The sequence below is a fragment of the Haliotis asinina genome, chromosome 10 (genome assembly GCF_037392515.1).
Source record: "Haliotis asinina isolate JCU_RB_2024 chromosome 10, JCU_Hal_asi_v2, whole genome shotgun sequence".
Classification (NCBI taxonomy): domain Eukaryota; kingdom Metazoa; phylum Mollusca; class Gastropoda; order Lepetellida; family Haliotidae; genus Haliotis; species Haliotis asinina.
This window is the reverse complement of record NC_090289.1, coordinates 47286915-47314903: the sequence shown is the minus strand read 5'-3', so window position 1 is coordinate 47314903 and position 27989 is coordinate 47286915. Positions and strand designations below refer to the sequence as shown.

General features: G+C 40.4%; 1 pseudogene; it reads left to right on the top strand.

Annotated features, from left to right (window-relative positions):
- The first annotated feature begins 956 nt into the window (after window positions 1–956).
- Window positions 957–27989, top strand: part of LOC137298187 (atrial natriuretic peptide receptor 1-like) — a 50442-nt pseudogene continuing 23409 nt past the window's right edge.

The window sequence follows — 27989 nt, the reverse complement described above, 5'->3', positions numbered from 1 at the left end:
GACTGAACGGAACAAAACTACTAGAATCCGTACTTTACTCAGAAAGTGTAAACCCGAAAAACATGCATAAAACATAATTCCATCAGTTATCACTCTGATGTATAATTTCCATATTCGTCTCGAACCGGCAATTTCATACAAAGAAAAACGTAAATTGGATATTTAAATGAATTAATAATTGAACATTTTAAAACAACATTAATGCATCTTTCGTAAGAGCTATAGAATCACGAAGTTAAAAGAGTTTATCTAAACTCTATATACCATTAATGCGAGAGGTTATTTTGTGTTTTTAGATGTTCCAAGGTAAAATATAATTAAGTAACTCTTCCATATTTTAAGCTTTGAAATACGAGAACATGTGCGGCATTTTCCTTTAATTCATACATGTATTCCATTAATGTACCAGTATCTTATGTAAGATAAGAAGTCTTTATACCGAAAAAGAGGTTCTTGCAATTAAATAGAACAAATCAGGCCGGGTGTCTTTCAACTACTCAAACAAATGTCAATAATGACAAACAGTTATATGGAGATTGTAAGCAGGTGTTCTATTGGTTGAAAATAATGGATGTTCTGAGATGACCCCCGGGTCAATGGCAGTGATGCTGTATTGATCTTACTTGTCACAGAACAAACGGGAGGTGGTTCTCTAGCATAGTTTTCTAACTTGCAAATGGCTCATACCTTATGCCTTACTTGATTGAGGGATCTGAATGGATGCTGTTCTCCAGGAATAAGTTTATCGGAATTCGCTTAGGGCTACCGTCCGGACCAGCTGTGTTCTACTGGGTTATATTGGACAATGTCCAGTCCACTGTCTAAAATATATCCTGTGATGGATGTTAGCCATTATCGAATGTCTTTGAACAATATGAGCAGGTTCAGTCACTCGTGAAGACAGTGGACATGGGGCGCTTCACCAACTTTAGATATCATTATTAGTTATTTCACCCATGTCATTCTAAATGGCTAACATTTTTGTCCTTTTGGTATCTGTCGCCATGGTAACTTCAGTGTTCCCAAGCGTCATTAACCTAGGAATCCTAGTTCCAATAACGGGTCCAAAGAGAATGGGGCCCGAAATTTACACCGCCGTCAACTTAACCATCGACCGCATCAACTACGACGCCAACTTCACCGCACTGCGAGAGAAGAACATCACCTTCTCGTTCATCGTAGAGGACACAACCTGCGAGGTTGGACAAGGGCTGTTTGAGTTCGTGGAAATGGTTACACACAGGACAATTGCCTTTGAGAACACTCACGCTTTTATAGGTACGTACCATTGCTGTACATTCTCATATTTTAGAGTGGATGGTGGGGTAGCTCAGTGGTTAAGGAGGTCGCTCGTCACGCCAGAGACCTGTGTTCGATTCCTCACATGGGAACAATGCGTGAAACCCGTTTGTGGTGTCAAAACGCCGTGCCCTTGCTGGCATTTTATCAAAGGCAGCGTAAACCTAAACTCACTCACTCTTCAGTTGGACAATTCTAAGGCACAAAGTGAACCAGTCTTCAAGCTGCTTATTTTAAACGCACCAGGGATCATGGATTACAGGCGTTATCCCTTCACAGTTCGCCACGTAAGTCAAACTGATCCTAATATAACTGCAACAGGGTCCTAAGCAGATAAAACAAGTGAAGATCCGGGATAGAATTGATCTTCAGTAACCCTCACTTGTCGTAAGAGGCGACTAACGGGATCGGGTACTCAGGCTCGCTGACTTGGTTGACACATGTTATCGCATTCTAAGAGGATAAAACTGAGTCAGTGAGTTTAGTTTTATGCTTTAAGCAATATTCCAGTAACGTCACGGCGGGGAACACCAGCATTGGTCTTAACACATTGTACTCTTGAGGGGAATCGAACCCGAGTCTTCGGCGTGACGAGCGAATGCTTTATCCACAAGACTACCATGCCATCCAACCTTTCATCTCCCATCATGGCATTTTGAGATGTAATTATGTTAAACCGAAAACGTTATAACGTTATCTGTGTGCGTATGCGCGCGCGCGCGCGCGTGTGTGTGTGTGTTACACATAACAAAATATCCCTGCAGCCCCAAACCCCACCCCTGGATCCGCGTGGCAGAATATTGAAGTTTTTGTGCCTAACCCTGACATATTACAGCTATAATGTCGTTCCATGTCAATGACTGTCCGCTGTCTCTTGCCTCATGTAGAATTTACGTATTTTGTAATAGCATACCCCGAAGATATATTTATACGAAAGTGGATATTTATGGCAACCATTGGTATCCATGATGAGGACGATGCCGCGGGTCTGACGGAGTGGCATAAGGATATATGTCAAGACGCATTAAGTATCTCGGGAAATGTGGTGATTGAACTACTAAACTCGCTTGATTGCCGCGTATGAGAGTTAATTGATTATGGAAAGCGTTATGCGCGCGCACGGTGCGTCATTTTAGGATTTCCGGTCTGCTTTTAATTGACATGCTGTCATATAACTACAACTACCAAAGCGTCGAAAGCGACGCTGAGCGCTTGCTCATGCTTCAAAAGCAACTCTGTGGTTATCACTGTTCAGCTGTTAAAGTGTGTTCTTTAACGCCGCGCTGAGCATTATTCCAGCTATATGGCAGCTGTAACAATCAAATCTGAATCAGACAATCCCGTGATCAACATTAACAGCATCTATCCACGCAACTGGGATGCGGTGACATGTGTAACCCAAGTCAGCGAGCCTGACCACCCGATTCAACATTCGCCTCAACAAGGGTTCCTGAAGACGAATTCAGACCCAGATCTCCATGGGTTTAAGTCATCAATGATTTCAGTGGTCCACTCCCTTCTGAAATGACCCCGAAACGTTGTGTGTCAAAGAATTTCAAAGAAGATTTATCCATAAAAGATATTGGGCAAATTGGGTCTAGTTTGGCAGATATCTGAGACTAGTTAAATACAGTTTATATTTATGTGCCAGTTAGTTTTAATGCACAAGCCATGATTTTCAAGTGTCGGGTACTTTAAGTGACGTCCCCGTGTGTCATTTAGTGTCGGCCTGAAACCTATAATGGTTGAAGACTCGGCACTAAAAACGATGTCTGTGTAACTAAACCGCGTGGTTGGATGTGAACCATTGCTCACAAACAAACAACAAATAACGACTGGTACGTGATATCAAATATTTAACGCCGGGTTTTATGTGAGGTTTAGTTAGCTGGGTATCGATTTACTACGTAAGCTATATATATCGATCTCATGATTTGTCGACTATTTGTCTTCTAATGAGAAAAACAAACACACAAAGATCCTGATTAGAATTATTCTACAGTATCCTGTACTTGTGAGAATCGATGAAAGGTATTGATGGTCAGATTCGTTGAGCGGGTTGGTGCATGTCACCATATGCCAGTTGCGTTGATCGATACTCATGTTGTCAATCACTGGATTTAGTTGCGTTGATCGATACTCAAGGTGTCAGTCACTGGATTTCGGCATCTAATCTAATTGATCATACAGAGACATCGTCACAGAGCTGGAATATTGATATGGGTGACGTTAAACAAAAACCTAACAAATACGATTAGCAGCGCAATAATAAGAAATCGAGTTATTCGTATTTCGTGACATGCGGAGTGAACGCCATTGAGTACCCTGCCGGAACTATAATTATGTCTTGACCGAAATAGTGGGCCGAGGAAGTACGACTTCATGACTTTTCGATTGGCATGAACATTTAGGATCAAATGATAGTTTGATTGGATTCCATGCAAGAGGTGATTGGAGATCGATAATGTTGATGGTGAAAAAGCATTACTCATGGTTCAATGAACAGTTTCAACCCTTACTGTATTACAACGTGTCGCCAATGCTGTAAGTGACATGTAGGGCGTGGTTATCACACCGCCCCAGCTATTTCAAGTCATTATTGTCAAATGCCGTTAATACGTCACAAGATCAGAGATGGCTTCAGACAGGCAGATATTGTTGACGACGAACGCGTACTGACGACACATATGTGTTCCAGTTAGTTACTAAAACTAGTTTTGGAAATGGGGAGACAATTACATAATTACCAAGCGATCCATATAATTGTTTCCTTGAGGAGAATTGTAAGGGGAAACCTGCACAAGATTGTTTTACAATGTCAAACGGTGTGGTAGTAGCCGTTATCAGAAACCGATTTGTGCATCGAGAATATATTTACTATTGTAAGTACATAGAATTGTTACTGCGACGAATTAAGGAACAACAGTCTAATAAATATAGACCGGTACTACAAACCGAGCGGGACGGTGGGGTAGCCTAATGGTTCAAGACTTCACTCGTCACGCCGAAGACCCGGGTTCGATTCTCCACATGGGTGTAATGTGTGAAGCCCATTTCTGTGTCCCCCGCCGAGGTTATTGCCGTAACATTGCTAAAAGCGACGTGAAACTAAACTCACTCACAAACCTAGCATTCGTTCGTACCAGAATCAAACGCACAGGTGACGCGTGAAGATCCTGGGTAGAATTGTTTCAGGCGACTAACGGGATCGGGTTGTCAGGATCGCTGACGTGGTAGACACTTGTCATCGTATTCCACGTTGATCAATGCTCATGTTGTTGATCACTGAACTGTCTGGTCCAGACTCGATTATTTACCCGACGCCATACACTTTGAATATTGCTAAATGTGGTATTAAACGAAAACAAACCGGACTGAGGCTCAACCCAAAATCTTAAAATTTTGAAAAGAATTATAGCTGGCACTTCAGAGGTTTATCTCCAGACTTTGCAACCAGTACAATTTTCCTGGAAATTTCACTGTACCCGTCTAACTTAGCATCAATTAAATTGGTAGTACATTCGGTTCCGAGATATGAACCCCAGATGTAAATCTCTGTCCCTGTTTTAAAATGCAAGCAGATTCGGGACGATAGCTTTCAGAGTCAGTTTATAGAATCAATACCCGCCATTAACAGAGAAACGATATTTGTATAGAATCGGGGATTCAGTACCGTGCATGTTTTCCTTGGAAATTGCATTTGCGTCAAGATGTCGGAAAACTAGCGGTAATGTGATACCCCACGTGTATAATTATATCCGGTTGATTTGATGGATGTTGAAAGTCCCGATACCCTGGTTAAGGACGTATTGAATTTCCGATATCCCAGAGCCCTAGGGTTAAGGTTCTCGCTCGTCACGCAAAATGTCCAGGTTCCCCGGTGCCGAATGGTCGAAAAAACATACTCCCAGACTCACAACAACCTTACAGTAGTTCCGAGCACTCATCCTAACTCATCCTAACTCAGATGTTATGCTGGAGACCAGCATTTATGCAATCCATGGTTGTATACTTTAAACTTTTGTATTCAAGAAAGCCACTCTTCCTTAAAGCTTAAAGGTCGCTGTAATCTACACCCATTTTATCCGTTTCATCGTCTGTTCTAAAGTGTTTCGTAAACATGGATGAAATACATTCTGTCAGGACGTGATTGATTATACGCTAAAATGACTGAAATATTAATTTTACTGGGCATCAACTTGGTGTCATATTTCCAAAACTTTGATAAGATCAACGTGGGTAGGAATTAAAGTGAAATAACTTCTATGTGGCCTTATGGTGGGGTGGGTTGTCAGGCATGTCAGAATGTATTCCTAAAGTGTATGATAGCAGTATTGTGACACAAGATATCATAATGTATTATAAACATATTGTCTATAATGAGTTGAGAGAAGAGGGAGTGTGGTTCTACGCAGATGTAGCAATATTCTAGTAAAAACACGGTAAGAGACACCAGAAATGGCTTTCCACATTGTACACATATTGGGAATAGAACCCGGGCAATCGGCGTGACGAGCGAACTCTTCAACCCCTAGGTTACCGCCGCTCCTGTTGGGTTGAGAACAAGGGCGGCCTTGAATAATAAACTATATCTTTTAATCGATGAAGTGACACCGATGTATCGACGTTGTTCTTGCGGATGATATTTTATAATCATGTCAAATGGTTCTAGTAAGGATCATATGTCCTTCTTATATAAACAATGGGCATTTGAGCAACAAAATTTGCTCCTGTGGATTTTGCGCCAGTTTGTATAAATCCACGGGTATTACGTATATGAGAGCAGAGAAAGGGTTTGGTACATACACTCTGTTTGGAAGTTTTAACGTATGTCTTCTGTGAACCGATGAATTGCGTTAACAACTGGACTATGCATAAATATGTACTTCGCAAACCGGCATGATTTTACTTCAGCATATCACTCGTGCTTCCATTGTTCGAGACTCTCCTCCACGCCCAGTAGAATTGAAAACCTTGTAATCAGGTCGTCGTCGTTGTTGTTGTTATTGTTGTTTTAGGTGGTGGTTAAACACGCAATGCCAAACAAATAACCTGGAGCATAAACGTCCGAGCAGTATAAAAGCAGCAACGTGCATCTCAAAAACAATCTGGCTGGTCGACATGTATTCCCGGAGACCACACTATAGCACAAAAGATGCATGTCGTTGTATCCCGGTCGCGTAAATCGATGCTCATGACGCCTGGTTGAGATCCTTTCATTTACAATTGGATATCATAAGGCTGGGATAGCCTGAATTGCCTTTATTCAGCAAACAGGAATCTTCATGTATCCATTGTGATCTGCGACCTTGTGATCTTCACGTAGCCCTTGTGATCTGTAAACATGCAAACCTTTACCATGACGTCAGTTTCCAGAAACCATGTTTGTCCACAGGGCCTTCCTGTAATGACGTGTGTCTATCTACGGGTCGGCTGGCCGGGAAGTGGGGAATCCCTCTTGTCAGTTTCGGCTGTGAGAGTGACGTGCTGTCAAACAAGGAACACTACCCAACCTTCCTCAGGACCACGGGCACGTATACAGGCATGTCGACGTTCCTGATGGAGACGATGCTCCATTTCAGGTGGTCAAGACTGACCCTGGTCAGCGGCCAGGAGAGCGTCTGGGTGGAGGCAGTTGCCGAATTCGAGGTAGGTTTGAACCTTTGTTATCGAATCCTTAATAGTCACGAGTACACATTTATATAATAATATACAGACCAACATATATATACCTATGTCGTTCTATTAAAGATATCACAGTTGATGGATCAAAGGCACTCAAACTACAGTCTCAGTTTTCTGAGGAGTAAACAAAGTATGTTAAGATATGGCGTAGGTGTTTTATGCAAGCCACCATGTCATTTCGCCATGATGCACTGAGACCTGTTGTGACCTGACGCAATGTATGGTGTATGGACAGTTGGTGGGGTATGCCAAAAGTTTCGTATTGCAATATATTGTGACATATGTCAGCGTATTGCGATATATTGTGACATGTGTCAGCGTACTGCAATATATTGTCAAAGTTGAACAGATGGTTTAAAGTAATGAAATTATTGTTTCCTTCATTTTGAAACAATGCCACTGGCCACTGGGCACTGTCAACGCAGATGTGATTGTACAAGAGATCAATTGATAAGGTTTGGAACTGGACGGCTACAGAGTCGTCCTCCATATTGGTTTGTTTATCCTCACCAAGAGTCTCTGTAGCAATCTATTTTAATATTTACATGTTTAAAAGCCATTAAAAAGCCATTATACCATTATATGACCAAGAAACATTTACAGAACTTTTAATGTATAATAAGACATATTTTAATAGTATTTTGTACTACGTCACGACAATTACTGATCATTGTCACGGAACAGACTTGATTATTCAGAGACCGCCGCCATATAGCTGGAATATTACTGAGTGCTGCGTAGCTCATTAACTCACTCGCTCATAATTTTACCTTGCCAGTTGAAAATTTAAGTCTCAAAACTTTATTCAGCTTAGGATAAAAGTTGTTCAACAAACGATCATTGATTCAAATTGCTTCTGTTGGTATTATTACAAGGCGATAAGAGCGGTAACTGGAACAATTAAACACATGCACGTGCGGTACGTGATGAGCGTTAACTTAGACTAACCCTACTTGTTCTCGGTGTTTCATTTTATGTGCATACTCTCTGCAAAGAGATTATAACAACCAGTGATTTCATGTGCTACCCGGTAAGATTCGGATGGGATTGGTCTTCAGGAATCCCTGCTTGTCCTGAAAGCCAGCTGTATCTAGCTAACTGGCCGAGCGCGGTCATTTGTTTGTCAGACACCATGGTGTCTAGATTGTGTACATCGCATTATCTCAATCTGGACTGTCTTGACTGAATTCAATTAATGACAGCCCGCTAAACAACTGCAGACAGTGACAGATAGGAGTGACGCTGTAGAGGGTTTCAGCCCGGTGCAGTATGTGACATAGGATCAACATCATAGCGCCAGTAACATAAGAACGTGTTAAACCCTTGCGAATCACGGTGGAATCACTCACTGTGGATTGGTTGTCTGGTTTGTGATTTGTCCGATGTAAGTGTCATCATTCACAACGAATCATGTCACAAACCCTTCTGTTGGGCATTGCTGTGTCTTGGCTGGGTTGCTTTCAGCACAGTCGTACTGCCGGCTCTTCTTCGGTTGTTTGTTTGTTTGTTTGTTTAACGCAACAATATTTCAGCTATGATGGCGGTCTGTAAATAATCGGTCGAACATCAGATCCTGTCAGTCGCCTCTCGCGATAAACATGAGTTGCTAAAGATCAATTCTAGACCGGATCTTCACAGGTATGTATAGTCTTTAATCCTTTATAAACCTGTGGTGTCGTTAATGGATTTTGAGAAGACTTGCGGATGCACAGATTTTTTGTCCCAGTTGAATCAATTTTCGCTCCCGGCTTGTCCCTGCGTGTGTTACCGGTGTTGTGAAATATTTAGAGACAGTGATAATACTTGTTATGTCTGTTGTCATAGTTGTCCTGACGCAATAGACTGACGTTATGTCCATGTAAACGACCAAAGTCTTGCAAAACGCAAACAGAAGTAAATTATGTGTGTCTTGACAATTACGTCGACAGATGCACGTTTACGTGTACAACTGTGAAAATAACCCATCTTCAATTATCACTTTCGTTAAACTAACAGAACATCCGGGTCTTTATTCTGATCAGGGAATGAGGCTAGACAGGCAACAAACCGTGGTCAGGCTACAGGGAGATTCCACCAAGGCAGTTTACTTTAAATAAGATCCATATTCGTAATTCTTTAGCACTTATGTCGTTCCGACGATTGTACGAATGCCAGTAAATCAGAAGAATCGTTTAACCGGTTTTGTCTCCACGTTCAAGCGAACTTCCGTAATCAAATATGGTGCTACCCTTTAGGTTGTGATGCGTTCTGAACGGTAGTTAAATCAGTCGTTACGGGGAAAGATGAATGAAAGGAAAGGTATATATTACAATGAAGTCATTAGACAGGTAAAGAGAGTGTCATTAATGCTAAGTGCTGGCCCGGCTGCTTCTGTTACCCGACATCCCAGTGATGGATGACGGTGCAACATGGCGGACACTATCGGTCCGGCAATATACCAAGAGCCCACAACAATGAACAGGTATTGATAAGTACCTAAGTAAACATCTATTAGGCCTATTTCCGTCCATTTCAATCATAAATCGTTTCCATGGTACCGCCGACTATGACAGGTATACATATGTGAGATCTGTCAAAAAGATGAAGAAGGTCGATGAGGACCTGTGTATGAATTTTCGGCACTGTTTGATCACGAGGCTGTACAATTATCTACGTGACAGGATCTGATATACGGTTTACTTTTGATGTTTTACAGGTGACAAATTAAGTTAATTCTAGAACTTTTTAATACACATACGGCAATCAGACCGCAAGAGAATCTGATGCAGTAAACTCCGGATATAACGAAGTGAAAGGAACTCCAGTTCATTATACACATTATACCACCAATAGAACAAATGGCGCGAAATTCAGTTCGTTTTATGTTTCAGTTCGCTATACAAGTATTCGGTATTTTCGTAGTTTACTTGTTTGGTTCACCCGTTTTGCATCATAAGTGCGAGTAATATATTCCACTGAAGATAACGCTTATGATAGACCTATGAGGCCTTTAAGTGGGTCACCGCACTTCTCGAGACCAATGTATACCCCGGGACAAACAGCGTACACTTGGTCCGGTCTAGTAAAGCCCTATTTGGCCGTAGCGCAATTTGGAAACAGAACTGGTTCTAGAACATATGCTTTTCATTAATCTAATTCTTCTTGCTTTCTGAAATGGAACATTTTGCTGTACATTCTCATATTTATTGTTGGTTTGAATTATTCAGAAAATACGTTAGAATATAATTCATTAACATCATGGTGAAGCAAAGGGAAAAGTCGACAGTTGAAAGAGCATATATACTAAAAACTGTGACTGACATCAACATTGATAATATTAAGCTATAAACCTTTTCCATAATCAGAGGCCGATCGCTGCTGACAGCAGAGATTACTCTATACCGTCTATACTATAGGTTTGTGTCTAATTATTGCTCCCCAATAGCGAAGATACCCAGTGTTCACGAAAATATGAGATTTTCATGCTGTATCGGTGGCAGTCGCTATAAACATACATGAATGCACGTCATTTGCCGGATTTAAAATATATCTGGAACGTGTGACAACAGTTAAAATAGTGAATTGCACTGGATATCATTTGGGGTACTGTTGCTTCACAGCTGGGATGTCCTCCATATCATAAAATCATCGGAGAAGTTTACTAAAACCATTTGTATCACTTAAACCATATTGTCTCAAACATATTAAAGCAAGAGTCATTTGACTCGTAGAAAGAGCACCAGGGATATGCTACGAAAGTTGTAAAATGGAGCATCTGATATTATTCAAAATGAAGGAAAAGTTGACTCTTGAAATGTTCGAGACAGTCCTCTTGTCATGCAATCAAGTCAGCGTATTCCGCCTGCCCTTGGATTGTAAAGGCACTGAAAGGTATTTATTTAAAAAAATAACAATTTGTTTGATCTGGGAGACGTATACGTGTGTATACATATCTGTGAGTAATATCATGTGCAGACAATACCTACCTGTAATTATACCACCCCCCTACAGATTACTCATTACACATTTATGAGTTGTTTCGATTTAATCTTGACGCAGCACTTGGAGCCCCATACGTAGTTGAAATGCAAATTATTACTGGATCATATTTTTATACCTTTTGATTCATGGTAAGGTTCATTTTTTAAATAATTAATTATAGAAAAATAATTTCCTACGTCACTCCCAAAATAGTAGTTTTTAAAAGAATGCTCAAAATATATGAAAATTTTATTATTATAAAGCTACTCATTATCTTTAAATAAGGAATTTCCTCTGTATTTTTCTGCTTTTGATATATATATATATTTTTTTTTGGGGGGGGGGGGGAGGGGGGAGGGCTGTTGTTGTTGTTTGTTTGTTTGTTATTGGATTTGATAGAATGTGACCAGCAGACACTAAACCTACTGCTAAAACTAATATCATAACTTTATTTATATTTGCGACTTGTGGTCCCATTATGACATGTAGAGAGGTTTATGACGGCCTATTCCGAAACAGAGTTGCCTGAGACATAATTCTTACAAATTGTTGTTTCTTTCTAAGGGTTTTCCTCGATGCAGACCAAATAGGTTAACTTTGGCAATTTGGGTAGAAACACCCCGACAATAACCAAAGGTGTAGTATTGTGATAAAGTGGATTAGAACACTCGCTGATAGCTAAGTTCACCTTAGTGTGACGTCCACCCACGCTTAGCAATCAAAGCTACACAGATCGATAATCCGAAAGTTATGTAATCCGAGACAAAAGTATAAATACATCACTGTAATACAAGTGCGAGTAATTAAGTAAGATTTTAAAATATTTTTTTTACAAAAGACTTTTGTTGGCAATAATCAACACTTATACAGTGAACTATTATTTCTTTATTTCAGACTTTCCAAGCCTTATGTAACAGTGCGCAATAATATCACACCTCTAACGGCAAGCTTAGTCGTCCGTCTTTGTTAAAGGACGGCGATTGCGCCAGATTTCGTCATTACTGAATTACAATTCAGTCATTACTCCGTTAGTGTAGACTAACGGCCCAAACGTATTGGGTTTTCCCCTTACAGTACACTATTAGAAAATGTGTAGGCCAAAATAATCGACACAAAAACGTGACGCCTAAATATCCCATCACTCTTAAAGAACATTGCCTTAGGTATATTCAGTTAATATCCTCCCCATACTCTATACAGACACTTTCTAATACGTTCATGGTCTTTTGTAACCCTCCAGTACTAACTGAAATATGAATAATGTCTGCAAATGATAGTAGAAACCTTGGTGAAGATGTCTGTTCAGTCTAAATAAACGAAAAGGGACTAAGTACACATCCCTGACGGACACTGCAAGTACTGCTGAATAAATATACAACCAGCCTATCAATGAAATAGTATGAATAAACTGCAAGTGTGTACTTTAGTAGCCTGGACCCACGGTGTAAGTAGCACTATAGTTTCATAAGCCTACTTACCAATGAAACTACAATGGCACGAACTCACTGTGCAAATACAAAGAACATTGCACCACAATTTTATGAACATACACCGATCATTACACACATATTTACGGATCTACAACGACCAGTTGGACTATAACTGTGAACATACAACAAATACTGTTCTAGAACAGATGAAATGACTACGGAATGGAGAGATGTGAAATTGGGGTAATGTAGCGTTTACGATTATTACCCTGTTACGATTTTCCTCATAGGTCGAGCTGGGTTTATTTTCCTATCCCATTGAGATACCATATATAGTTTGACATAGCCACATCGCCATAAGCAGAATACAGACTCCGAGCTGACTTGTTTTTGGTTTATACCTTGGTTCAGAAGGGACATGTAGGTAGCCTAATGGTTAAAGCGTCCTCTCGTCACGCTTAAGACCTGGGTTCGATTCCCCAAATGGGTACAATGTATGAAGCCCATTTCTGGTGTTCCTCGCTGAGATATTGCTAGAATATTGCTTAAAGCGACGAAAGCCACACTCACCATTTGTTCAGAGGTGACAATCATCGTGACAAGGGTGGCATTTTAACGTTTGTTATGATGACGCTAGAATCGAACCATCAACCTACCGTTATCCCATCCACTCGACCACGATGACGTTCTACCTATTTCAGGTGTTACACTGCATTAGTTTGAACTTGCAGTAAATGCTGCAAACTAAACATAACATAGCCTGCATGAAAATACATCAGGCATTGAAACGACATGAACCTACACTTACCACGATATTATATTTTTTGTTATTATTGTACACTTTTCCTCTCGATTACGTTGTAACCTCTCATTAATTTAAGCCAATGACTCGTTTGACAATTCATTTTATTATTAAATAATACTTAGAACGCACCATTTCTTTTCTTAAAATATTTCAGATTCCGTCTTCCACTGCTTACTGTCTTTGCGACCGACCACGCAACACAAACGAGACAGTGTGTGGTGAAGACAAAGGTCACAACATGCGTTAATTGGGATCACCTTGACACGTACTTACACTATTCAGTTAATCAACACTGATTCAGGCTGATATTCTTGTTCGGTAGAAGGTGATCACACGTGTGCACTTAATCCTCAATGCACGCAATACTGCACCCTGCGTTATTCGAGCTAACTGTGAGAACGCACACGTTGCATTCCCACCAGTAAAGACAGCGAGTTCATTGAGCTGAAGCCTGGACCATTACTGGACTGCCACTGCATTAGGGCAGGTGGCACAGACACTCTAGTTACATTTACACACATGGGCAACACGTGCCTAATATCATATCAGTATTCAAATATACACAGACAAAACCAATGCCTTTTTCTCTTTGTCTGATCATGTGTATGCATATTTATTTTCGATGATTCATAATTAAAAGTTCTGTAATGAACAGTGCATTTGTGACAGAGAGCAACCTTCTGAGAAAGGGACGCTGTGAGTATAACATATGGGAAAATAGTGAATCAAGGGTGAGGCTGGTTGGGTGTTTATTTTCGTCACTAGTATGTGACTAACATACATTTCGTCGACCACCGTCCATGTGACAAGTGTCGGATCAGCATTAGTGCCGGTATTGCCATTCGACCTGTGACACAATACATCACGACTCTGAAATTTTGGTCAAGGCGATATATTGCCAAAGTATTATGCACTGATGCTGCGATACAATACGGATCCCGATATAATGGTGACGATACAATACGCATCACGATATAATGGTGACGATACAATACGTATCACCATATAATGGTGACGATACAATACGCATCACGCTATAATGGCAACGATACAATACGCATCACGATATAATGGTGACGATACAACACGCATCACGCTATAATGGTGACGATACAATACGTATCACGATATAATGGCGACGATACAACACGTATCACGCTATAATGGCGACGATACAATACGTATCACGATATAATGGCGACGATACAATACGTATCCCGATATAATGGCAACGATACAATACGTGTCACAATATTAAACTCTTTAATTGTAGCCCATCGGAGACGATATAATTAGGTTTATACAAGAACTGTGTGAATATTAACAACATGGGGGCGCTATGTCTGACACAGTTTTCAGAGAAAACGTTTACATATGAAGGGAAATATGTACGCAAATAGTTTCATCAAACAAAAGAAAATCTGTTTTCTTTACTAATATAGGCATTATTCAAACTTAAATATCGATGTATCGTGGCCCATTTGCAGAAGTGTATAGGAATATATAACAATGTGAGAATTGTATCGATTCATTGTTTTAATGTATCGATGCGTATCGATGAATCGTGACACAGTTAATCAACACTTGCATTACGATAGCATTTCTCCATACCGGATCATCAGTATGCATACAGTATAGTGTATATATGGGTCGAACTTTATGTATCGATTGCAGTGGCCTGTATTCTGGTTCTCTCCAAGCATCCACATTGACATGTTTATCTAACATTAAACCCGATCCACATTGACATGTTTATCTAACATTAAACCCGATCTACATTATGGATTATTTTGTAAATCATATTTCTGTAATAATTGATAGCATTATGGATTATTTTGTAAATCATATTTCTGTAATAATTGATAGCATTATGGATTCGACATAATAGTCCAGTAAATAAGATATCAGATATGAAGTATGGCAAATACATCGGGGCAATATCAGCGTAATTAATAAAATCTTGTTTGTTGTCAACAGTACAGTTTGGGTTTTCCAGGTGCGTTTCTTTAAACAAGATTGGCACAAAAACAGTAGGTACTATTTGATCACTGTGCACAGTGACTACTCGCACGGTGAATTCCTCCACGTTTTCTACTGTTTACCTCATTGAATAAAAACACCTTTTAAGCAGGTTATTGTTAGAATGACCTCACATGGTTATTAGGTTATCATCCGCCAGTGCTTCCCTTTGTCTAGGATGTGTTCTGAATAGATCATTAATATATTCATGGTGTGTGAGGTTTCAGGCGCAAGAAACACTCCCAGCTCATAGAATACCTTTTTCCATTAAATCGAGTATGAATCTATCTTGAAGGAATAATTCAGTTTAGTGTCAGTTGTATTTATACGGTGGCACGATGAGATGAAAATAATGATGCTTTTTTTAGTATTGCCAGTATATTGCGACCCTTTGTACGCAACACACGCGACTGACGTTATTAAAAGTGTTATATTGATCATAAGAATCTTTTGTATGAAAAGCAGGATTATTTAACGTAAACCGAGGGTTGTCACTTTCGAAGCTTGTACCTGTTTATGTCGATTCTTGAGATGGTTGGAGTGAGTGTAGTTTTACGTCGCGTTTAACAATATTCCAGCTATATCATGGCGTGTGATATCAGATATGGGCTTTCACGTTGCACGTCTTCGGCGTGACGAGCGAATGTTTCAACCGCTAGGCAATCCCATCGCCCTCGACGACCATAGGATTCCTGTAGTTGAAATAATGTTTAAATGTTACTATTCAAAGACCCATTTCATTACTTTGTGGAACTCTCATATTTCGCCGCAATCAATAATCTTGCCATAAAATTTCAGCATGTATATTGGATCAAACAACCCAAACATTTATTCGTTCTTTAACCGCTAGACTACTTTAAAAGCGGCTAATAGTTACACTCACAACCATTTTGTTTGTTTGTTTGTTTTGTTTCTTGACTAGAATATTCGAGAGGTATAACAGTGTGCAGTGTGTAAATAAACTAACGTCCAAAAGAAACGCCACGAAATATTTTTCTGGTCCAAAAATATAAGCAAAATATGGTAACATTAAACGTTTTCTGTGAAAAAAAACACTCATTGAGCAACACTCATTAATGGATAACAAGAAGAAAAACAACGACGCTGATGGTGATCTAATATCACATGAATGACATTGGGGTGCATTATCCAGTATTCGATCACCAATGCAGAATTGACTGGGAGCTTTTAGAACTGTCTGGGCAGCACATATTGTTGACTGTGACCACTCCTAACAGTGATGCAGGCCCCAACCCGGCGTCGAACTAAGTAGGTGTGTCTTCGGACGTCTTGAATAGGAATCCGAAGCCATGTCCATTCAGGACAGCTGCCAAATCATTCTTCGTCAATGGCCGGTTTTGGCGTTTCCGAATACAAAGACCCAGCAGTTCCCAAAGGTGCTCAGTTGGGGATAGATCATGAAGAGCTAGAACTTACTTTCGTCACCAAAGTTCACTCTTCGCCAATTTCACAGCTGCCAATGTGGCACAGTCGGTTTTGGCACGTCGATTGCCACAGAGATCATAAATGAGGAGTCGTCTGGTCACACTCTGTCTTCTGACTGGATGTCCAGTACTGTTGGTGGTTGATGTCACAGTGACGTGTCAGTTCGTCAAGTGTAACAGCCGTAAATACCGGTCTTCGTTTTGGGTAGTGACCTTCAGTCTACCACTTTCTGGCCTGTCTGCAGTACTGCCAATCTGTCGTAGACGTGTGACAAGTCTTCCGATAGTAGATTTGCATCATCCCATGGTCCCAGCCACATGATCCTAGCCACATGATCCTAGCCATATGGTCCTAGCCACATGGTCTTGTGTCTGTTCCATCTGTAACATACCGATTGTTCTCACTCTCTGGTCTGCTGTTGAACGAGGCGTATTCCTGGTTTTCACTCTATAACATGATGTAAGATAATAAACCTGGTTAGCTGTTATACGCTAATTTGATAAGGTTAATGTTGTGCACAATTTCCACTTTATGCGTGTAAATACGATTCTGTCTCCACGAAATATGAAGCAATTGCAAGTGTTAACTGGGAATAGACATGTGCTCGAGACGTGGTTTTCGCTATTTTCAAACAGACTGACATATGTCAGTTATTGTGACAATTTAGAGTCGTTCATATTTTGGTGGCGTTTCTTTTGGTCGCTAATTTATTTAGTGCCACCCTGAGTAGCAATCGACGACATGATGACATGGAGCACCCAAGTCAAAGAGTCTGACCACGCGCCTCGAGACACAAGCAAGGCTTGGCGAAACTTTATTCCACATTCACGGCAGCTTCCACACAGTGCATATGATTGACGGTAACTTTTGAGTAGGCTCATCAACTCATGGCAATATATCTGTTCATATTCAGACCAGTGACCCCGATTCAGACACATATCAGTCATTGACTTTCGCGTTATCAGAAGGAAGGGAAGATGGTACGTACTTCACGCTTAATTTACGTTCAGTCCACGTGCACTTAGTAACGTGCGTCTCTGTATCTAAAGCAAAAAAATAGAGGTGCAGTCTCTTGATGTAGCCATTGTTCTGTACATTGATCTCAACAGCGGCGGTGTTGTGCTTCATCCATACAGATTTGTATTAAGAGGTATTTCGTGTTCAGGTTTAAACCTAACACACACATAATGTGTATACATGTATACCTTGATTAAGGTAAATACATATTCCCTTTATCGAAACAACTGATGTTCTGACAATATATTAAATACAGTGTGTGTTTGGATGGTTTGCATATAGATTTGTATGTAAAACTAAGTCTTATATATATTCTGATGTAGGTAGCAGAGAAAAGCTCTTAATTAGATTCTGATGTAGGTATCGTCATAACATTGATAAATCGTTGAACGCAATTGAATAGTGTGCGACTGCAGCTTTGACCATTATTTTTGTCTTGTAAAGCCGTGTATGTTTAATACGGGGGAAACTCCCGTAGGAATGCTGATTTGAAACAGATACAACTTTGGACAAAATGCACGAATATGGGACAGACCTAGAACACAATTGGACCGTGAGTCGAACCCTATCAGGGGAAACAACTCTACCACAGACGATTAAGTCATGGTTACATTAGGGCATGTCACCTGAACGCTTGAGGAAATCCCGAATTGATTCAGGTTTTTGGCAATGGTGCTGCCAACTCACCATAATCAAGTCTAAAGCGAGGCTCGAACACCGACCATCTGTTCCAAATAGAGCAACTGTGACCTACTGGGTCAAGGGGACAACAGATTCTTTCGAAAAAAAACTTTAACAAGAACTTTACGGTTAGCACAATATAAATGATGTATTTTTTCACCTTAAGTTAAACAGGACACTGGTTTCAGACATTGCCTTGCATATGTCTTGTCATTCATTTCAGCATTGATGAAGGAGCTTTAGAAACTTATTGAGAACATTATGCACTTAGCACTTCAACACCAACATTTAGAAGTTCCCATCAAATAAATCAATACTGAAAAATATTATAAATGGTTTTTAGATGATCGTCCTCTCGGCTTCAATACAAATATACATTGCTTGTTAGCATGCCAAAGGAGAATATAGCGTGCATCCCCTTGATGTTATTTCATGAACATCCTTTAATTTCCTCTTGGAGACAATTTATGTTCCTGATGGAAGAGTTCTTGTTTAAACCTGACAGGCAGAGCCACTTTGTATGTCGTGGTTTCGACATGTGTCTATTAAATGCGTGAGGGGGACTGGGGGAAGGGGAGGGGTGCGTTTGAGGTTGCGAAACTCAACTCAAACAAGTGGACATGGGAGCTATCCAATCTCTCACACGCACGCATGCACGCACATACGAACAAGCACACGCATACATGCCATTAAAAAAGCAGCGGATATTGGATGTACACGATTGATAAAATGCACATGATGAAGCCAAGCAGCTGGAAACAGATGATGAAGAGAAATGAAGGGACAATATGACAATTTATTCCACAGCTTTGGAAAAGTTTCATCTGTGTGGATATGTATTACATTTCCTCATATGCATTGGCGTTGTCTAGTGGTATGCTTGCACAATGGAGTATTGCCAACTTATTTTGAATGTCTGAATGGTATATAGTGTCTGTTCAGCAATGTTTCATTGAGTTCAACCTTTCTTGTATGGGTCCGCGTGATAAAGAACTAATATTGAGTAGATAGCGTGATGTCCGTTTTGTATATCCAAAACTAATGGTCACTGTTGCCAGTCATTTAGATAGAGTCAGTGATATTTGGCATCGGAACGATTGTGAGGAACCTACAGTGATCTCTCAGCTTGAGTGAGGGAGTTTAGTTTTACCTCTTTTAGAGACAATCCAGCAATATGACGGCGGAATACACCAGAAATGGACTTCACGCTTTTATGTTGAGAAATCAGCTGTTGACTCTCTTTGTACCGCCATACTGGTTATCATATCATGGGGTTATAAGCACTTAAATGTTATACAGAAAATAGCTAGATTTCATCAGAAGTTTTACACATAACAATCCAGGCATATCCCCTTTTTGCTGTCCACTCTGTTGTCAGTTGCTCAATGTCACTGATATGACTGCCATTCTTCAATATGGAGATCGAGTACTGTCACTGAGAGCTGATGCATTCCTCACGAGTGAGGAATGTGTATCGCGCAGAGAGGAGTCATCGAAATATGCCTCGACTGCATGCAACTGAAAAGGAAATATATTTCGGCAAATGTCCTTGTTGGAGGAAATAACCAGACCTGTAATTAACTGAGGCGGAAAAGTCAATTAAGTTTTATTTTTGTGGGATTGCAAAGTGAACGAAATATCGATAAACGTAATTAAGCCCAATAAGGTATCTTGTGAAAGAAGGAAAGTGGGTCAAAAACTGAACATGCCAAAGAATTATCTGTGTCATATGTTGTAAGTTTGCTCTAAATTAAAATGAAAATTTATTCATTTTCAGAGATAGGGTGTCTAACATTCACATTCACAGTTGTGCACTATGCGAGTTTATTTTGATTCTGGAAAGTTTTCATTTGAATTGTATTTTAAAAGTAAAAGTCAGAAGAAATATTCTGTCAGCGGTATCTAAGCGCCATTTTAGGAGAGGTAGACACAGCGTGTTATGTTTTCCGCTACAAACGATGACTTAGGATACAATTTTCAAGATATTTAAGATATAACCGAAAATATTAGTAGAGCTATGCATATGAATTCCGAATTTTATTGAAAATATATTGATAGTACTTAATGGCCCATATCAGTCTGCACGCCACTTGATTGTTTATGGGTGCATACAGGTCATTTGACTGCTGTATAACAATACAACAACAGACCCAGCGTTATATGCCCACCTATTGTATTGTCCTCTATAGTTAAACTGTTTTAGATTTAATTACCAGTCTTAAATGAATATCTGTGATATACTAGTGGTTTTATGGTTCTCCGCCAACAGGGTTTTAGTTTCTTATATTCTTGATCTACAATGTCATTATTACTTGTTCTCGGCACGATATGGCTGCAATATTGCCGATGTGACGATAAATATTAACTCACTCACTCACTTAAAAGCCCACACAGGGTGTTAAAGACAGCGCAATCGTCAAATTGTCGATATTCGCCGTGTGATGGTTCGAATAACGAATCGGCCTGATCGTGTTTCGAAGTCTGTCGGCATCGTGTCTGTATGGGTCGACGTTTGGGATTGTTTAAGAAACATGAAAGTTTTTCAACAATAGGTCACACTCAGGTGCATTTACTTTTCAAACACGTGTATGTTATTCAGTGCAGTGCCGGGTATTTAAGCCACCTCAATGCTGTAATAGACACAAACACTCCATACTCTTTAACCCGTGTAGATCCGGGTTAGCATTGATATGGAGTAACCCATGCCTGTCGTAAGAGACGACTAACTGGATCGGGTGGTCAGATTCGCTGACTTATTTGACACATTGCATAAATTGATGCTCATGTTGTTGATCACTAGTCCATGCGGGATTATTTACACACCACCGCCACAGAGCTGCAATATTGCTGATTGTGGCGTTAAGCAACAAACCAACCAATCCAAACCAAAGCACTTTTAGTGTCTCATAAAAGTGGAGCAAGTCCATTGTGCGAAAAGGATGTCGACTGATAGTCTGTTTTTCTCTGTACAGTGCCTGTAAATCACACAGATGCCACACACACACACAGATATATATATATTCCTTAAATTACACACATACATACACAGATATATATATATATATATATATATATATATATATATCCTATATATATCTGTGTATGTGTGTGTGTAATTTAAGGAAATGGAGCTTATAACGAAAACTATGGCAGATATTTACAAGCATTTACAGCAGTAATATCTCTGCCAAGCATATCCTGTTCCGTCATTTACTATGCCTTTTCCAGACTGTGTCAATAATTGCACCCTGACTGCAAACGGCTTTGCTTGGATTATCGGAGTACTAAAACTGACCATGTTCAATGTGTCAATAGCACAGTGTCAGAGAACAAACGATCAACCCTCCAGACAACCAGATAATGACGCAGCATCATTAGCAGAACGATCACTTACGGGCGTGGTATCTTTGTACCGCTCCAGACGAAGAACTATTTCACCTTTCAAAATAAACAATAGATATTTTTACCAGACTCCGTGGCTGACTTTTGCAAGATTATTATTGGTGTTATGAAAATCGAAAAATAGAATGACCCATTTAATTTTTACTTGATATATGTTTGGTTTTTGAGTACACTCAGGACAATAAGGTTTGTGTGCAGCGGAAGCCATTATGGCATAGGAGCATTAATGAAAGAGAAACGGCGCGATGCCCGTGTATCAGAGAACTGTGTATTGGTAAACGTGTTCTTTATCAGGGACGTTAGTTCAGAGACCTGGCAGTAACCGTAAAGAGTTAGAGTGGCACCAGACGGAAATTGAAAATATCGATATCGGTTCTGATTATCTTGCCCGAAAACTAGGCCCACAACGTCATTTGTGATGCAATGACGTTACGCGTGTCATTGTGTGATTGGGCATGGTTCCACGCCGCTTCAAACAGTATTTCAGTGATCATCCCACGTGTTAGTTTTTTATATTGATCAAGCCGGAAGTGATGCTTGTCAATGATGTTTTTCCTTAAGGGCTGGCCCACCGTTTGCTGACACACCTAGCAACATAATGTGTTTGAAACCCGGGTTCGAACCTGCGCTACAAGCCTATTTTCCGTCGCTCAATGGTCAGCTTCTCATATGAGAGAAGCACTATTAATGTGTCTGAGGCCTGTATGCCCCTATTGGGGTTCTTCAATATTAAGCTGAGACGCTTTGAGACGGCTGGAATACAATCTATACCCAACTATAATACATCACCCAACACAATCTTGTAGTCATGTAGTCATATGTTCATATTACAGTTTAAGCTCCTGGAACAAGGACTTTATGTTCGGCACTGGATCGTGTATGAAAATACCAGCGACGCCATGGTCGAGAAACTTTCAGCAGAGGCCAAGGAAACACGAGGTAGCTCTTCCTTCAGTGCTATTGTTATTCCCACCATAGAAAGCATTCACAACACGGAGACACTGCAGGCAGAGTGACACTCACTATGGTGACGGTGACGAACATGATATAAATCGTTACCATCGTTGTCATCCTCTTCCTCCTTTTTCTTCTTCTTCTCTCCCTCTTCGTCCTTTTCCTCGTCGCTATCCTGATCATGGTCATCACCGGCGCCATCAGGGCAGTCAGTATCTGGGTTAAGCCCTGCTTTGAACGCCAGTCTAGTTTCAACCATGCCTTTATCTTAAGGTGAAATAAAAGCCCAAACATTCGCATGCAGCCTCAAATACTTGTCTATAATATGGTTAGACGTGTATGACCTGTAGTCAGTCTTGGGTAAGAACCCGCTGCCAATACATTCTTGCACGAAACAAAGAAAAACAAGTACTTTATCTTGAACATGTTTTGATAATACTAAAATCAACTGTTAACATGTTAACACCAGTTAAGAAGTCACGTCATATACATGCTACTCTCCTTTGTAGTCTTCATCTTGTGTGCCTATGGAGACGAAGTGATCCGACTGATGGTGGCTGCTGAGGAGGCAGGGCTGATGACAGGGGAGTACGCCTTTCTGGCCATCGACTACGCCAACAGAGCTCAGAAGGGGGACAACCTGACAATGCATGTAGGAGACACAATACTTAATGGTGAGGTGGTTGTTGTGAAGAAAACATGGTGGTGAGGTGGTTGGATTAAACAGAAGAAAAAACCTAGTGTTGAGATTGTGGTTGCAGGGAAGAAAAACTTAATGGTGAGATGATTGTATTGTAGGGAAGAAAACATTGCTGTGTGATGGTTGGGTTTCAGGGACGAAACCCCTTAATGGTGAGATTGTGGGGCAATGTTTGGGTTACAGGGATGAAAACCATATTGGTGATAATGTGGTCCGATGGTTGGGTTGCAGGGAAGGAAAACGTAATGGTGCGATGATTGTGCTGTAGTGAAGGAAACATTGTGGTGTGATGTACGGATTGTACAGGAGAAAAACGTAATTTGCTGTGAAGTAACGGAAAGTTTATGGTGAGATAGATGGGTTGTAAAGAAGAAAATGCATTTGTTTGTCGAAAGTTAGTGATCTGTACAAGAGTAGTGGATCCATCGTCTATCTTCATCCTACCCTTGAAGGGGTAGGGCATTCACAGTAGAATCACTAAAGCGAATATGCCAGTTTCTTCCCTATTTTTTTCCAAACCACGTTTTTAAGCATTCAGTGAAATGAAGGTGCATAAGATTCAAGCTATGTCTTTGAATTAAACGGATTTAGAGCAGATATAAATTCATATCTGGTTCTGCATAATGGTCTATAGCTGCGTCTGGTCCTTGTTACGCAGAATACATGGCAGGCTTAGAATCAACTGCATCAACAATGGCGTGACATAATCGTAATGGCTTGAAACTGAACAACCGAGGCTGTGAGAATCGCAGTGAAGTGGATTGAGTGTTTCCCGATATGACAGGGTTCCCAGCAGTGATCATGTTGTGAAAAGGGACTGATAACTATCTGATGCAAGACCAACCATGTTTCTGAGTTCTGAGACCCGTGAAGATCCGGTTTAGAATTGATCGTCAGCAACCCATGTTTGTCGTAAAAGGCGAATAACGGGATCGAGGTCAAGCTCGCTGACATGGTTGACACATGGCAAGGTATCCCATTTGAGTAGAACGATTCGCATACTGTTGATCACTAGATTGTTTGATCCAGACCGCCGCCAGATATGCGGAATATTGCGGTATTAAACAACTCATCAACACCAACTCTGTCCTGGTACAATTTTTGTGCTGGTACCATCATGTTTTCTGTCCAGGTTTACTCGATATAACGATTGACGTTGAGCCAGAGAGTGAGGCGTTCAAATCGTTCCTGCAGGAGATGGAGAGCAATACAGTAGTAGGCACTGAAGGAGGGCATTATGAAGTGAGTATCGTCTCGTCTTAGATGCTACGGGGTGGCATAGTGGTCTATGGTGCAGCATGGGTTTGAATCTATGTCTGCAGATATTTTGTCATTACTACACCAAGGGTAAACCGTGTTACATTATGTAGCTTTACAAGACCATGTTCATTGCATAGTGACTGAGTGAGGTTCTCAGCCCAGTCTTTGAGAAAGGGCGTGCGTTATAAAACGCGTTCATCCTTTTCATATACTGCATACGCCATGGGGTCCGTGAAGATTCGGGTAACCAATCAGTAACCAATGCTTGTCGGAAGAGGTGACTAATGGGATCAGATGGTCAGACTCACTAACTTGGTTGATCGTATCCCATTTGTGCTCAGTGCTCATGTTGTTGATCACTGGATTGTCTGGTCCAGACACGATTATTTACAGACCGAAACCACACAACTGGAATATTGCTGAGTGCAGCCACCGAATCAAACACGATTCTCTCATGATAACTTCAAGACTATTTATTCGGTGATTACACGATGCCATATAGGAAGTGGTCAAATGCTACATATGTCATATTTGGGATTCCACTTTTCTAGTAAAGAGCAAATTCTAGTACTTTTGTTGGGTTGAGTTCCATCCGGGATTCGAACCCGCATCCCCAGAGTCAGGCACCTAATCGCCAGCACACAAAGTCCCGCCCAGCCACCGCGACTTCCACAGTGGAAATCTCGGTGGCTGAGAGGACTAGGCGGCTGACCTTGTTTTGTTGTATTTATTCGATGGTGTGACATAACATTAACAATGCACTTTGTCACAGCACGGCATCCACCTGGCTCTACTAGCGGACGCTATATACCTATATGCTGCAGCTCTCAACAGCAGCCTCGCCGACGGCGCTGCAGTCGACGATGGCGTCTCGGTGGCTGATCATATGTATGGTGTTGTCCTATCAGGTGAGCTATTTCCTACACAACGTCATGGATGAAACATAGACTGGAGAAACAATTGATACCAAATATAATATGCTGTTTTTTGTGGGTATGATATGCTTATCCGCAGAGCAACAAACGTTATCAGAACTTTACTTGATCTTCTCAGAAGCTGGTTCAATATTGCTGAGGTCCATTCCGGAGGATCCGAGACAATTTCAGGGACTATCTGAATACAAGTCTAGCGTAACAACGTACTTCTACATATATGTATGAAAATTAATATCCTTTGTTTGAGTTGTTTTCTGCAGTGAGTCAGAGGAGATGTTTGTGGAAGGAAAACAGACGCTATATGAATAACTGATTATTATTAGCAATATTATTTAGTTAAACAGTTGCCGAAAGTCAAGGAGCTTCACGTCGAAAACATAGCGCTACATCCTATCAAACACATCACTATTGTATGATCACTTCTCCTTATCATGTCAAAACATTGATTACAGAACAGTCTCGTTTCTTGTTTACTTGGTTCTGTCCTATTGCGCAGCTTAATGCGATAACCATTCCAGTATTTTTTGACTATGTCATTTAACTGGATGCATAAATATTAATCAGTGTGATTTGATACGCCTACGCAGTTGTATATAGCAACAATAACCTCCTTCTAATCCTAGTAAAGACGTCGTACGGCGTGCTGTGTCGTACAGCGAGCTCTGATAAACGGAAACCTGGAAATCGTGGAAATATCAAAACGAGGCTCTGCCACTAGAAAAGTTTAGCGGTCTCTGACGGAACTGATATTACATCAACCTCACTAGGCGTTTCAGAGCTACGCTCAATAAGTGCAAAATAAGACATAACAGGTTTAACCAGTGAGCCAGATGGATTGTAAATCGTTTTACGACCTCATCAGACAGGGGCAAACTGTGATTCCATAGTTAAGGTATGCTGCCTCAACCTCGACATAAAGTAGAGAATGACGGTGCAATTAAAGTTTAAAATTAAAATTCATTTGTAAATACCATTTTCTTATGAAACAAGGAACTGGAATTCAGTTCAACCAGAATTGTGTGTGGTGTCAGTTTACACTTTCACATTCGGATCGTCTGAAAAGTAGGTCATTGTCTGAATAGGTTAATGAGACTTATGTTTCGGTATGTAAATTTAATGAATGTAACTTTCAAACATTGGAGCATACTTTGTTTTTCCCTTCAGTGTTTTTTGTCTCTTTGATCTGTCCTTACATACCGAGAACATTCAGTGGGTTTACGTACTTGTCGAGATAAGGCTGTTGAAAGTGGTGCTTTGGTTTTGTTTGGATTTAATTTCAATGTGGCCTAAATATGGATATAAGTCCCCCGAAGACATTCTACTTCACACAGCCGCACTACACCTAATGAAATTAGAAGAAAATAAGACTGTTGACATTGTGTTTGGGACCGAGAATATTAAACAATAATGTGTCGTCATAGAAGTGCGCAGTTTACATAGTCTATAGTCATTTTCAGGGTGTCACGTACAGCCTTAAGCTTGGAATGACCTTGGAACCGATGGTTTATGAAACGTCAATCGAATTCGGACACATTTTCAGATGATTTTCTCGATATTTGAGGGTGTGTCGAAATAGTGAAAGATGCGGAAACTACCGTCAAACCAACAACTACGTACCGCTGAATCTATGCCATCATTTGTCAACGCTGATAGGAAAATAAGGCCCCATTAATACGCCTTCGAATGTTTGTTGGTATCTAACAGTCAATATATCGAGTACAGGGTTTGTTAAGTGGCACGTGTTCTGACCCTGACCTTACAATGTCTCTTGCTTATAGATCGGAGTTCCATATGCCTAATGAAACACTGAGGGAGATAATTGATGTAATATCCAGGCAATATTACATTGATGAACTAATTTTCCTCCTTCGTAAAGTATATTATGCACACATAATGTATATATAATCACTAGTTGGGGAAAACGAGCGAGGCCTTAAATCATTGCGTCTTCAAAGTATTCAGAAATAATGTGCCACAGGTGTTGGAGAAAAGACACCAAAATGAAGAACTGATATTAAACAATACACTCTCAGATTTTCCCACGTATGTGCATGATAATAAGTACCAGCACTTCTATAGTTACAAATGCACCTACGCACAAGCGCATGTGCGCACACACGCATGTCAACGCATGAAAAGATAATTTTTGTATCAGCCCAAGTGGAGGCATCAAATAATTCAAAATCTCTCTCACAACATCCTATCCTTCCTGTAGTCCGGCTTTTAGTGAAGACTTTTATCCACATGATTGTTAATAATAGTATAATTGCATGGTTGTGTGTATGGTCATAAAGCAATTCCACCTCCCCCATTTTGGGGTTTTCGTTCCCTTGACACACCTCGATTAAACTGAATTATCATTCATACTTAAATCTAATACATACCAGCCACTGAAA